The following is a 12,705-nucleotide window of genomic DNA, read 5'->3' as shown; positions in this document are numbered from 1 at the left end:
CCACAATTTAGGGGCAACCACTGAGAAATCCTCTGGGTAGTTGACATTGATCTTGCGGAAGCAAACTTCAGAAGGTTATCCCCAGAGGGCCTTAGTGGGTGAGGTGGAATATATGGACAAAGGCACTCCTGAAGCTATTTGGGACTTAAGCCATGAAGGGCTTTAAAGGGAGATATTTAATACACTTGGAATATTAGTGGTTTTTTAAAATGTAAACCACTTTGAGAGGGCCCTGCTAAGGCTGCAAAGTGGTATAAATGTTTTTATAGGTAAAGAATTATGGTGCAGTTTTGTACCTGCCTGCTTGGAAGGAAGCACCACTGTGTTCAACAGGGTTTGCACCTGAATAGATGGATATAGAAAACAAGCAAGGCTTGCTGAGAGCTGTGATGCAGTTTTTTTCTGTTTAGAAGTGCATAGGATTTGGTATTTGATCACTTATTTTACACTTGCCCTGCTGAAAAGGAAAAGAAGGCAAGAAGATGATGAGAGCAAGTATAAAACATTTAGGGTTCCCCCATCAAAAAATAAAAAATAAAAATGGAGTAACAATTTCACATTTAAATCTCCCAGATTTCAATTCTAGAAATATCACATCTGAAGGTTGTACACTGTGGCTGGAGTATATTACCCTGAGATGCCCCCCACCCCCAAAAAACTCCTCTAAATGAATGAAAATTCTTGTCTTCTTTGTAGGGGAAGAATCACTGGGAGTTCAGCTGTAAGGGATCCCACTTTCTGAAGATGTGCGTTGGAGTTTTCTTCACTGGATGGAAACAGCTCTTTCCATGTCCTGTTGCAAAGGTCATATAGTTCCTTTATTACTGGTAGTGAAAAGAGCCATTTTCAGTGTTTTTAATTTGAGTTTCTTTAGCATCTTCTCCCCACCTTCTCCCTATTTGTGTAGCTTGTTCAGCTCACTGTGCAGCCCCTGAGAGGTGTCTTTGCCAAGAGGAAGACATGAGCTCGTAACTGACTGCCCTGACATTTTGGAACAAGAAAAGGTCCATACAATTCTTTGTAGCAACTGTCTGTAGAGCCAAGAGTAAGTCTATTCTATATTAAACTCAGGTGAACTCAGGGATGATTGGGGATGCACAAAAGGCAACCTCATGAGATTTTAGTGAGAAAACATCTCTCTATAATCATACCTGTTAAAAAAAAATAGGCTCCATTGGTTGTCTTCCAAGGGTATGGGTCTGTCGAATGATGCCTATTTTGAGTGATCCATGTGCCAAAGGGCTCCGTGAATTGAAATACATAGCTCCCCGAAGTGGCAAAATCCTCTTACATGGTAGCTCCCCTCCCATGATCCTTTGCTGTTGGCTGGTCCATCATTTGAGAAGTGTGTCTTCCATTTGACTGCAATCATTTGCATGTTACCAGGGGAGGAATCCACAGAGCAGCTTTGAGCGGGGAAGAAAGTATACAGCTTTAAAAAGATGGGAGAACAGCACGTAGTTGCGTGCCATGATACAGTTTTCATTTATTTCAGAACGGGTCTAGATATAGCAAGTTGAGCAACACTTCTTTTGGGGGAGGGGGAGGAATCACGTGTGCAAATGCAGGCTAAGGTCTGATAAGAATCCTGAAGGTAAACAGTGAATTCCTACTAATGGCTAAGTCACCAAGGTAAGATCAAGTCTAAATACACACCCTTAGTTAAATAGGATTTCATTAACTCACATTACGTGGCCCTGCTGAAGTTTTTCTCTGTCTGAGTGAAGTGTACATGAAATTGATCAATCATTTCCTGACACTGTTTGCATCTGCTCTGAGCTTTTAGACCAGGGCTGCCCCTTGCTTCAAAAGGCTTGCTTTGGACGGCTCTGTGGACCATAATGTTTCTCTGACAATTTGCCCCTCCAGTAGTCAGGAGGCTAATGAATATAGTTCTACAGAAGGTGGTTTCCCTCAGCTTCCATGTGCATCCTTTGGCTTCCTCATACCTGATGTGCGAACTCACCCCTTTTATGGGCAGCGAAGGCATTGTATTTTGAGATGATCTTGCCGACATCCTGTCTATACCGGATCATTCACATTTAGGAGTCCAAGAGGCATTAAAGGCAAGTTCTTAGATAGGGTGGCCATCTACCCATCATCAAAAAAGAGGGCAAAAGGGGACACCAGTTAGCATAACATTTCTACGAAAAAAAATTCATAAGGACTCACTGAGAAATAACATTTTGCTTATTATTTATTTTATTGTGCAATGCAAAGACAGCTAAGCCACACCGTTAAAAATGGGGGGGATCACAATATTTGGACAGTATTTAAGAAATGAAAAAGATCCACAGGGCTGATTACATTTATCTTATGTGCCCCTATATGTTAGTATACAACAAAACATACTATAATTATTAACAATATGCATATACTTTGATATCAAGACTCCAAATATCCATATAGTTATCCATTTGTAAGTGATACCTAAATGCCATCCTTTCCAAATCAAAATTTTTATTAAATCTTTGACCCTTGTATTGCTCCAGGGCCTGTTTACCTTCCAATGATACAATATTAGTCTTTTAGCTGTCAAGAAGATGCAGAAGAATCATTTACATTGATCCTGCATTCGATTCCAATAGATGAGTAGTCATTCAAAAGAAAAGATGCATCCTTAAATATGAAAGAACTTCCATCACAAGGTTTATCTGAATTATTACCTCCTCCCAAATGGAAGTTGCCAATGGGCATTGGCAAAACATATGGAGAAGAGAAGCATTAACAACATCACATCTCTGACAATTGGCTGATTTAATTGAATCTTTATTGAAGAGATGCTGTAGCATCCAGTAAAATAGATAATATTTATGCATTCCACTAGTTGGGCAAGATAGGGTGTTCCAGTTCATTATTCTATTCATGCGTGAGATCCCAGGGTGTCAGATTAATTCACCAATATTAAATATGTATAAACAAATTGTAGGCCAATATAATTTTTCAACCTCAGTCAATACTTCCAATAACAGAGGCACCGCTTGAACCTCTAAAAGCATCAGGACCAAACATAGATTCTAACAAATGTTTCCGTTACATATTTGTCATAGTTGACAATTTATATTTAGTCTTCAAAGCAAAGAATGGGAAAAAATTATCATCAGGGCTGACCAGCAAATGCAAAGTAAAAACCAACTGTAATTGAAATAGGAATGCTATATATCGCCATGAGAGCAGAGAAGGCTGATGGGATCTTCTGGTCAGAGGAGTTTTGTGTCTCTGCTCAGACCCCCCTCAAGTTGCTAACAGTTGCTGGGTAGCTTCCAGACCTCTGTTCTCCCTTTTACGGGTCTTCAAACTGGTTTTGGATTGGACTCGTTCAAACAGAGGGCTGTTCTGTAGCAGCTGTAAAACAGAGGATGGGCATGCAGGACACCCGGACACATTACTCCTGGGTGATACACTGCAGGAGATGCGGGTCTGAAAGGAAAAACCCCTTCAGGAACTGGCCCCTGGCCCAGGGTTTTTGGACTACAGGGCCTGAGATGGTAGGGCTTGTACTTCCTCCCAGCCCTTTAAAGGTTGCCTTGTTTGTGGCGGGTTTATCCCATCCTTTCTCCAATGGACACTATATAGAGTATTATACATTATACATAGTAAGCGCACCTTTATCCAGAAAACAGTTTGGCAATATGGAACAGCCGGGGGTGGCGCAAAGGGCTGTTGCAGGCAGGGTGCAGCAGGCGCTCTTCCCAACATGTCCCACTGCCCGGGCTTTCAGGCATGGTATGTTTGCGTTTGATGGGTATACATAGCATGTCTGAATAGTGGTCCTTGACACCCAGACACACCTTCAGCCTGGTTGCCTTCCATGTAGCAATGGGTGAAATGGAACATTTCATTTTCTCATGCATTCTGCTTTTAGAATCGCAAGGCCTTTCTCTCTTGACTATGAAGAAATTTGTGAATGAAACTTCTGGTAGAGTCTGATAAAGAAGCAAATGAAACAGCATTTCCACAAATCTGTACCAACTAAATTTGGAGGTGAATCCCCAGCAGGAAGACAACCATGTCCTAACTGCCTTTCCTCATGAAGCATTCGAATGATTGAATACACACAGGTTCATACCCCGACTTTGAAGCTCTCCAAGCTCTCAGCCTGGAGAGATGACACTGTCAGCTTTGCTTTCCTTCACATTTGGATTTTTTTAAAACTCAAGTTCCTTTTATGCTGAATATAGAAAACTTCATGAATTTGGTAAATCCTTATCAAAATTGATCTGAAACCAATTCCTTACCCATCCTACTTCGGTGACAATAGTTGAAAAGGTCACCTGCGTCCTGATGGGCTGCTAGTTCTCTGAGTGAGCTCGAGTGTAAAGTGCACCAGGCTGGACCAGGGCTTGGTCCATCTAGTTCAGCATCCTGCCCACACAGTGGCCACTCGGTCACCAGCACCCACCTGCCCACGCTGCTCAGCAACTGGGGCACAATTACATTACAGTTTTAATGTAATTGTATAGTTGTTTATTTGTTTTGGAAGCCGCCCCGAGGCTTTTGCGAATGGGGCAGCATATAAATGTTCCAAATAAATAAATAAATAGACATTCTGCCTCTTATATTGTTTGTTGTTTAGTTGCAAAGTCATGTCGGACCCATCATGACCCCATGGACAACATTCCTCCAGGCTGTCCTGCCCTCCACCATCCCCCAGAGTCCACCCAAGCCCACACCCACTGCCTCAGTGACTCCATCCAGCCTCCTCATCCTCTGGCTCTGATACTGGAGGTCATGTAGCTGTCAGGGCTAGTAGCCTTCTCCTCCATGGATTTGTGCAATCGCCTTTGGCCACCTCTTCCATATCTTGTGGAAGTGAATCCCATCATTTAAGTATGCACTGTGTGAAGAAGACCTCCCTCCAAGCAGCTTCATGGGGTGTTCCTTTTGGGTTCTAGTATTATGAGACTGGGATAACAGTGTCTCCCTTGCCACTTTCTCGCATCATGCACCATTTTGTACACTTCTGTCATGCCTGCCTTTCCTCACCTTTGCTTCTAAGTTTTCCTGGTGGCCTGAAAGGCTAAAAAGTGAAGGAGACCCCCCACCCTTCTGCTCCATAACTCTGTCAGAGCTGCACAGTTATACTTCATCCATGTTAACAGGCGTGGATTCCCACCTTTGAGACAATAGGCATTATTAGTACAGAATGAAAAGGAGTTGCCGTTATATGAAAAACACATTCCATTACAGGGGAAGCGGGAAGTGGGAAGTGGGGAAGGAAGGAAGGAAGGAAGGAAGGAAGGAAGGAAGGAAGGAAGGAAGGAAGGTTCTGTAGCCCAGCCTTCCCCAACCTGATGACCAGAGGTTTTAGACCACAACTTCTACCATCCCTGAACACCCTAGCTGGGGATTATGGATTCAACATATCCAGAGGACACCAGGTTGGGAAAAACTGCTGTCACCCTTTTTCCAAATCACTTAGACAGGGTTTTTTTTTTAATGTTAGTAGAATGTGTCAAACAAAAATTTGAAAGTCAGACAGGGGTATTTGGAGACAGGTAAGAAAGCTATTTAGAAAGGGGTGGTGGTGAAGTGGAAGAGAAAACATGAGTTCTGGTCTTGTTCCCAAACTGGCAGAACAGCCAAAGTAAAGATGAGGTACAGTGTTCACTTGAATCGGAGCTTGAGAAGGAAAGTAAATAAGAAATATCCATTCCAAGAGTTATCCACTAAGGTACTAGAGGGTTGCTAAATAAATAGTGCTGCATTGCTGAAAATGCTCCCAAGAAGAGAGTTTAGCTTCGACAAATGTTCATTGGCAGGCAAAGTAAAAGGAAGCAAAGGGAGGGAGGGCACAGGCAACATAAAAATACCAGGAGGTTTTTAAATTATTATTTGTGTTTATTGCTATCGCATCTCATCCTTCCAGTGTGCACGGGGGCTAGAGTTTTGAACTAAGGACTTGGGAAAGCCAGGTTCTAGTCCCCACTGGGTGACTTTGGGTCAGTCACACATTCTCTGCCTAACCTAACCTGCAGGGTTGTTGTGAGGACAAAAGAGAGCTATAGAAGAGGAAAAAAGGTGGGATATAAATGCAAAGGTGGTGGTGGTGGTGGGGATGATGCATGATTCTCCCAATCCTGATCTGAACACACACCTTCCCAATCCTGCTCCAGTGCACACACGATGCAAAGGGGATGGGCTCCCGGCACCTTTAAGAGTGGGGCAGAAGATTGGCGGGTGTCATTCATCATGCTGGGATGAGCAAAGCTGCTGGGCTTCCGCTTCTTTGGCCTGCCCATGCATGGACGGCACAGGTGGCCTTTCAGCCTCGGTTCCCTTGCCTTCTGTCTGCAATGTGGGGATAATAATAGCAAACTACCTTATAGGGCTGTGCAAAGGATTATTTATCCATTCATTTCATTTCATTTCATTTCTATGGCACCACATAACCTGAAGATTCTCTGGGCAGCTTACAAGTGCTGAAAAAGCATAAAAACATACATAGAGTAAATAAAACAATAATCAGATAAAATAGATAAAACAGTAAAATAAGAGTTAACATCACATAATAAAATATACCCCCACACATCCGTAAACACAACCAATAAATTAATCAAAACTAAACTAAAATAAATAATTCATAACAAGATATAAAAGTATTAAATTAAATTAAATTAAATTAACCAAAAAGTTGTTTAAATAAAGTTTTCACCTGGCACCTAAAAGAAAGATTGTGGAGGTGACATAAGTGAAATGCTTCAGAAATGTTGCATTGGTGCAGAGTATTTGCACAGTGGCTCAGTCCAGCACTGCTGCAGGTCCCTTAAAATGCACATCTGGTCTCACCAGACCACACTGTCCAGCTGTGCTCAACCCATCCAAATCCAGGTGACGCAAGGGTGAGTACAGGTCAAGCCGAAGGGAGGGGAGGGGAGGGGAGGGGACCCAAGGGAAGAACACGATCAACATCAATGTCCAGGAATGGCATGACTGGACACCTTGGGGCTGTTTCTTCCCTTCACAATTGCAACCCGCTGGTTTACCAGCTTCTTGCTCTGGTCCTCACAGTGGTGGTAAGAAGAAGGAACAGGAGGTGCTGAAGACTGCATTACCCCCTGGCCCTCTGCCTCTCAGTGCGGTGCTGATGTGGAGGAAGAGCAGTGGCAGATGGTGACTCTGGTGGAGAGGCGGGTCCCTGAAGGAGGGGCCTCAGGGCTTACAAAACCTGAAGCGAGTGGTGGACATGAGAACTTCAGGGAGGGCAGGCATTGCAGAATGGGCTGCAGCCAACATTTGGTCGGATGGTTTGACGGAGGAAGCCACCTGAGAATGGGACTGGGGATGGGTAGGCCGTCCAGATGGACTCAGAGCCTCCAGCTCCAGCTAGCATGGCCAGGGGTCAGGAATGGTGGAATTGTGGTCCAGCAACAGCTGGAGGACCAGTGCCTCCACAATGGACTTAGGGAAGGTGGGCTTTCCCATGCTGGAGGTCCGGACAGCATCCTATTGAATTGGCCTGGGCGGCCTACAAGACCCCCTCCAACGCTTGCGTCTAGAAATGTCAGCGTAAGGGGCACAGCATAATGAAGGCTGGGAAGCCGCTGTCGCCAGGAGCTTGCAGCCTGCATTTAGACAAAGGTCACAATGTCTGGGCACATGTGGCTGAGCAAAACCTGAGAAATCAGGCCTCTTGTGCAGAACCTACCCAGGTGAGTTTCTTTGCATATTATGCCTGCAAATCAGCCCCAGCTCTCCCTTAAATACCCCCCCACCCCCAGCTTCACATTCTCAGCAGTCCAGCTTCCTTAAGGGGAAGTGACTCCCTGGGAATTTGGGAATTTGGGTCATTGCTAGCATTCTCCTTGGCTGGGGTATCTGAAGCCAGGCCCTGTTTGCTTAGTAATCTCCTTGGCTGTGTAAGTTGTTAGGGGTAACCGAAGGCAGCTGATTTCTTAATTGTTTAAGGCAGGAAATCAGGCTCTTTCATTAGTGGCCGTAATAATCTTGAGAGCAAACCAGGATTCTGCCTGACTGGGTTTGTGATCTTCTCTCATACAAAGGACACACTATTGGTAGTGAGCCTTTATCCTCAGAAAGCTCTTTTCTTATTAAACAAGACAGTAGAAGGGTTTTTGCGGGGGAGGAAAGGGAAGGATTCATCTGCTGTATTCTTATATTTTTTGCACTAAGTTCAGAGGACTTTTTACGCCCCACAATCCTATGCATTTTTATTTAGACATCTCCCTGTGTTCAGCAGGAATGAATTATTTGTTTATCGGTTCATTTCAAAATTGTAACAATCCTGCTTCTCTTTATCAAAACAGCTTTCCAGGGAAAAGGAGAAAGTTCACCAGTACACAAACAGCCATGCAAACAGTACACATTACTAAAATCAATTTGAAACAATAAAGAAACAAACAGGGTAAAACAAACAATTTCCAATAGGACTGTAGCCTTAGCTGATTATGCAGAACCAGACAGACACTGACTTACTTTCAGCTCTGGGAAGGACTGTGAAAGGAAGGGGTGATCCATTTGCTCCATTCTGATTTGTGTGTGTGCTCAAGTTTTTCTAATACTGGCACTTTTAATGATACCAAATTAGGATCCTTAACAAATTGATGTAAACGGGGGATGCTTTAAGCCTGCCTTCCTTCCTCCTTCCTTCCTTCCTTTCTTGGGGTGGAGGAAGATAATTTCCATAGTAACTGACATGATTTGCCAGGTTTAATCAAGGAACTGCAAAGAGGTGATCAGTTTCACTGCTTCTGCAGGGGAGTAATGAATTTTGCAAGCAACTCTTCACTGCTGGGAAGATGCAGGGCTAGAAATACCCGGCCCTTAACGAGCGGCAACTGCTCTTTGTTCCATGTACAGAGAGTTCTCTGGTGGTCTTGGTTCATTCTTGGGACATGTCAGTCTGCAAAGGAGAGTAATTTAAGATTCTTTTTACCCCTACCTGCCCCCGCTTCCCGCTCCTTCACACAAATGAGTGGCTGAAATCTCTGGAAATCCAAATCGCGCAGAGTCCAAATCTACTTGTGCGCAAGTGCTGGACGCACAGAGCTGTGGTGTTATGACAGTGGGTGGTGCACACTGAGAGCCAGCGTGGTCCCAGTCGCAATCCTTCGCATGCTTCTCCGGAAGGACATCCCACCAAGCGTGAAGGGGCCTCCTTCTGAGCAGACACACAGAATGCTGGACTTGGGTTAAGGAGATGGGAGTTCCAGTCTCCACCCTGCTGGACGGCTTGCTCAGTCACACACATTCACACGTGTGTGGGCACACACACACACTGAGGCAGCGACTGGGGTGTGCCTGCTAGTGCTGGGGCGCCAGATCTTTCATCCTCTGGGGTGCCACTGGCAATCCCACTCTGCTGTCTGTGGACGCTGGCTGAAAGAAAGCCACAGGGGCCTTGCGAATTGGTTGCATCCAGTCCTCTGCACGGAGCAAGTTTTGTTCATACATGCTTCCTTTCCTGCTGCCTCTCCCCTCCAATCTTTCTGAGGTCTCCCTCGCAAAATTGCATGCACTCCCCGTCTAGTCTACAAATCCCGTTTTACAAATAGGGGTGTCCCTAGGAGACAACGTCTTTTAAAGACACACAGAGAGAGAGACTCTTTAGATTCTATGTAAATGAGCATATGCAAACTGGCACTTATTTTGGGGTTCTTTTCCCTGTTGCGCCTGAGTCCCAGATCTCTTTGGTACCTGAAACTAGCATCTCACCTGCAAGCACATATACTCAGACATGAAACTTAGCTTCCCTTACCCTGCTGTGAAGATTAAATGAGCTAAACTGAGAGTAAGGTATAAACACTCTTTATAAATTACAGAAATTTACTTGGGTTACCAATGGAAGAAGGGTTGAATACCAATGTGAAACAATAAACTCACCAAGAGAGAAATGTGGTTATGACAGCATCCTCTCACTGGGTGCTCTCCAGGTGTTTTGGGCTGCAGATCACATCAGGATGCTCAGGGATGACGGGAGTTGGATAAGCAAGGAAGGATCTGTTTCAAGTTTCCTCTCAGGCAAAGCTTAAAAAGTGGATCCAGGCTAGATATTAGCTCAGTCTCACCCCTGTTGTGACTGACCAGGATAACTGTAACCCCTGAGCAATGGATGAAGCCTGCTAAGGACTGGCTGGGTTAATCTTTTCTTCTTTGAAGCCTGCAGGTTGCTAAAAAATGAGAGGGGCATCAAGTCCATGGCAAGATGCAATGTGCAGCGAATGGACTGCATTCAGCTTGGGAGTGGAGCAGAATTTGGTCCGGCCCTCGTTTTGACATGAACTTTCCAGGCTTCCGCCTCTTGGATCAAGGTGCAAGCTCGGGCATTTGCACTTGCAGAATTCTGTGATGCTATACACCAGACTCAAAGCCATGCTCAAAGAGTTTACTTCGTGTGGACAAAAATTTGTGCAGGAGAGGAAAGAACGGCATATGAATTCAACACTGGGGCCATCCCAGTGGGCTGGGTTACAACTCCCAGACTTTAACGGAATAAACTACTGATGTCTGAGGAATCTGATTTGGGGCAAAAATCCATCAGATTGCCCTGGTCTGCTTTCTCCCTGCCCCAGCCTGTCTTGCCCAGAGCATTCATGTGGGCATCTCACAGGAAGCCCGTCCTGGTGAGTCCATGGGGCCAGCATGGACAACCACCAACGCACCCGCTGTGGAAGTGGAGTTAAGCTTCCACCCCTGCAACTTGTGGGCTTTTCATACTTTGCACAAAGAAGCTGCAAGCATTCCTTGCAGATCAAGGCTCGCTCTCAGCTCAGCTTGCTTCCTGGCCAGGGCCAAGTGTGGAAAGGAGTCATATCCCCGCCCGTTTTTCACAGCCCTAAACTAGGCACTCACTGTGGTCTTGCATCGCCAGGGATCGAGGGACTGCTGTGCGAACACTTTTCCAATTAGCAGAGGTGTGAGTATCCTCCTCCATCCTATGCAGAATCCTCGATCCCCTGAGCTTAGCTGCCAGCTTCACAATACCTGCAAGAAAAATATTTTTCCCAACAGCTGTATACTCTTTCTTGAATGCAAAGTCTTTTGTGGGGGACAATTAGTTCCTGAATGGACAAGGATGGCCCATGAGCTTTGCACAAGACCTACACCCTCTTGGAGGTGAAAACTGCTAGAACAGTTTGTCAGTTGCTTGTGAGTCACACGCAGAACAAAGGATGAACAAACCTGTCAAAGCTGGCTCCCCATAGTGTCTCATTGGAACATTCTTGTCCATTTCAACACCAGTGTGCAACTTTTTTAAAAAAGTTGGCTTTTTGTGTATTTCTCCTGAGTGGCACATTTCTCCATACAGTTTTACCCAAGGTACATATTTCTTCCCAAGCACTTTCCCCTTTATCAGCCTCCCCCAATATGGGCTTGAATCCCCCTGTATTCAGCTTGGCAGGCTGTTTAAACATGGATCTCTCCATGCCGGGAATAGCCATGCCCATTAAATTCAGAAGTTGTGTTTGGTTTGGATATGAATGCTCTAAAATCCACAAATTTCTTCACATATAGGACAGAAAGAATCAGAGATATACACAGTCCAAAAGAGGGAAAAGTGGAACTGCCATTCTTTACGGCATGTTTCAAGTTTTCATGAAAAACAGGCTTTAAGTGTAAACAATCTTTTTATTGCTGGATGTACCTTTTGCTTTTGCACTCCAGAGCAGCAAGATGCCTGTGCAGACATCAACACGAAACCCTTTAGCAGCACTAAATAGAGCTTGACAAGAAGAATATAGGTTTCTTTCATTAAATGCCTGGATTCAAATACTTTGTTCCTGGAGAACAGGCAGCTAATACACTTGCGATACTTGTGCATGGCAAAGTTACCATGAGATGGTTTCACTTCTTTGTTTTATGCAGGGAATATTTCTGATGAATGAGTTGCAGTATGGTGGCTCTCGTTGGGACAGTTCAGGAAGAGCCACCATACCGCTTCACTGCATGGTTTACGCCATCGGAGCAGGAGTGTATTACTTGGGAATACCGGCCATGTGGAATGGACAGAAGAAACACGCTTCCTTTAATCCTGTTCTTTAGGGTCCAACGCTATTGTGATGCCCAAAGCCTCCAGCAGTTGTCCACACCAAACCCTTGATTGAAATCGCCCTTCTCGTGATTTTGAACTCATCGATTTGGTCCTACTCCGTTGGAGGAGCAGAAAACACATTTGCTCTACCATTCTTACGGCAGTCCTTCAAATATTTAGCAATGGCTATCAACTGCAAATCATTTTTTCTCCAGACTAAACGCATCCAACACCTTCAACCTTTCCTGATAGGGCTTGATCCACAGGTGGCTTGTTATTTTTGTTCCCCTCCTTTGGACACTTTCCAGTATACCCTAATAAACAATTTCCCCAACTCCAGCTGGGTTGCATTAGTGCAAACAATGTCCTTACATCCAGCTTGGTAATCGCAGGCTAAACTCAGAAGCGCTGCTTTCATTTTGCCTTTGCTGCAGGTCCTGTCAGACTCCAGGGGAGTTGGTGCATTGCATTGCCCAAATGACAATTGCTGCTCCAACTTAATTGTTTTAATCTGCCTGCTCTCGGGGACCCAGAGGGTCAGTCCTGCCACTGATTGGCACCGGAGCATTTTCCAGTGAGTCAGCTGCATGTTTCATATGCAGACTAATTTATTCTGTTAGTATTTGGTTTTCTTTCTAGAAAAATGTTGGGCATATGGCATTCCCTCAAGACAGGGTGAGGAAATTCATTGCGGCTTTTAATATGGTGTGCAC

Source organism: Varanus komodoensis, unplaced genomic scaffold (genome assembly GCF_004798865.1).
Source record: "Varanus komodoensis strain SLA01 unplaced genomic scaffold, ASM479886v1 scaffold28, whole genome shotgun sequence".
Classification (NCBI taxonomy): Eukaryota; Metazoa; Chordata; class Lepidosauria; order Squamata; family Varanidae; genus Varanus; species Varanus komodoensis.
The sequence above is the reverse complement of the archived record's forward strand: the minus strand, read 5'-3'. Positions refer to the sequence as shown.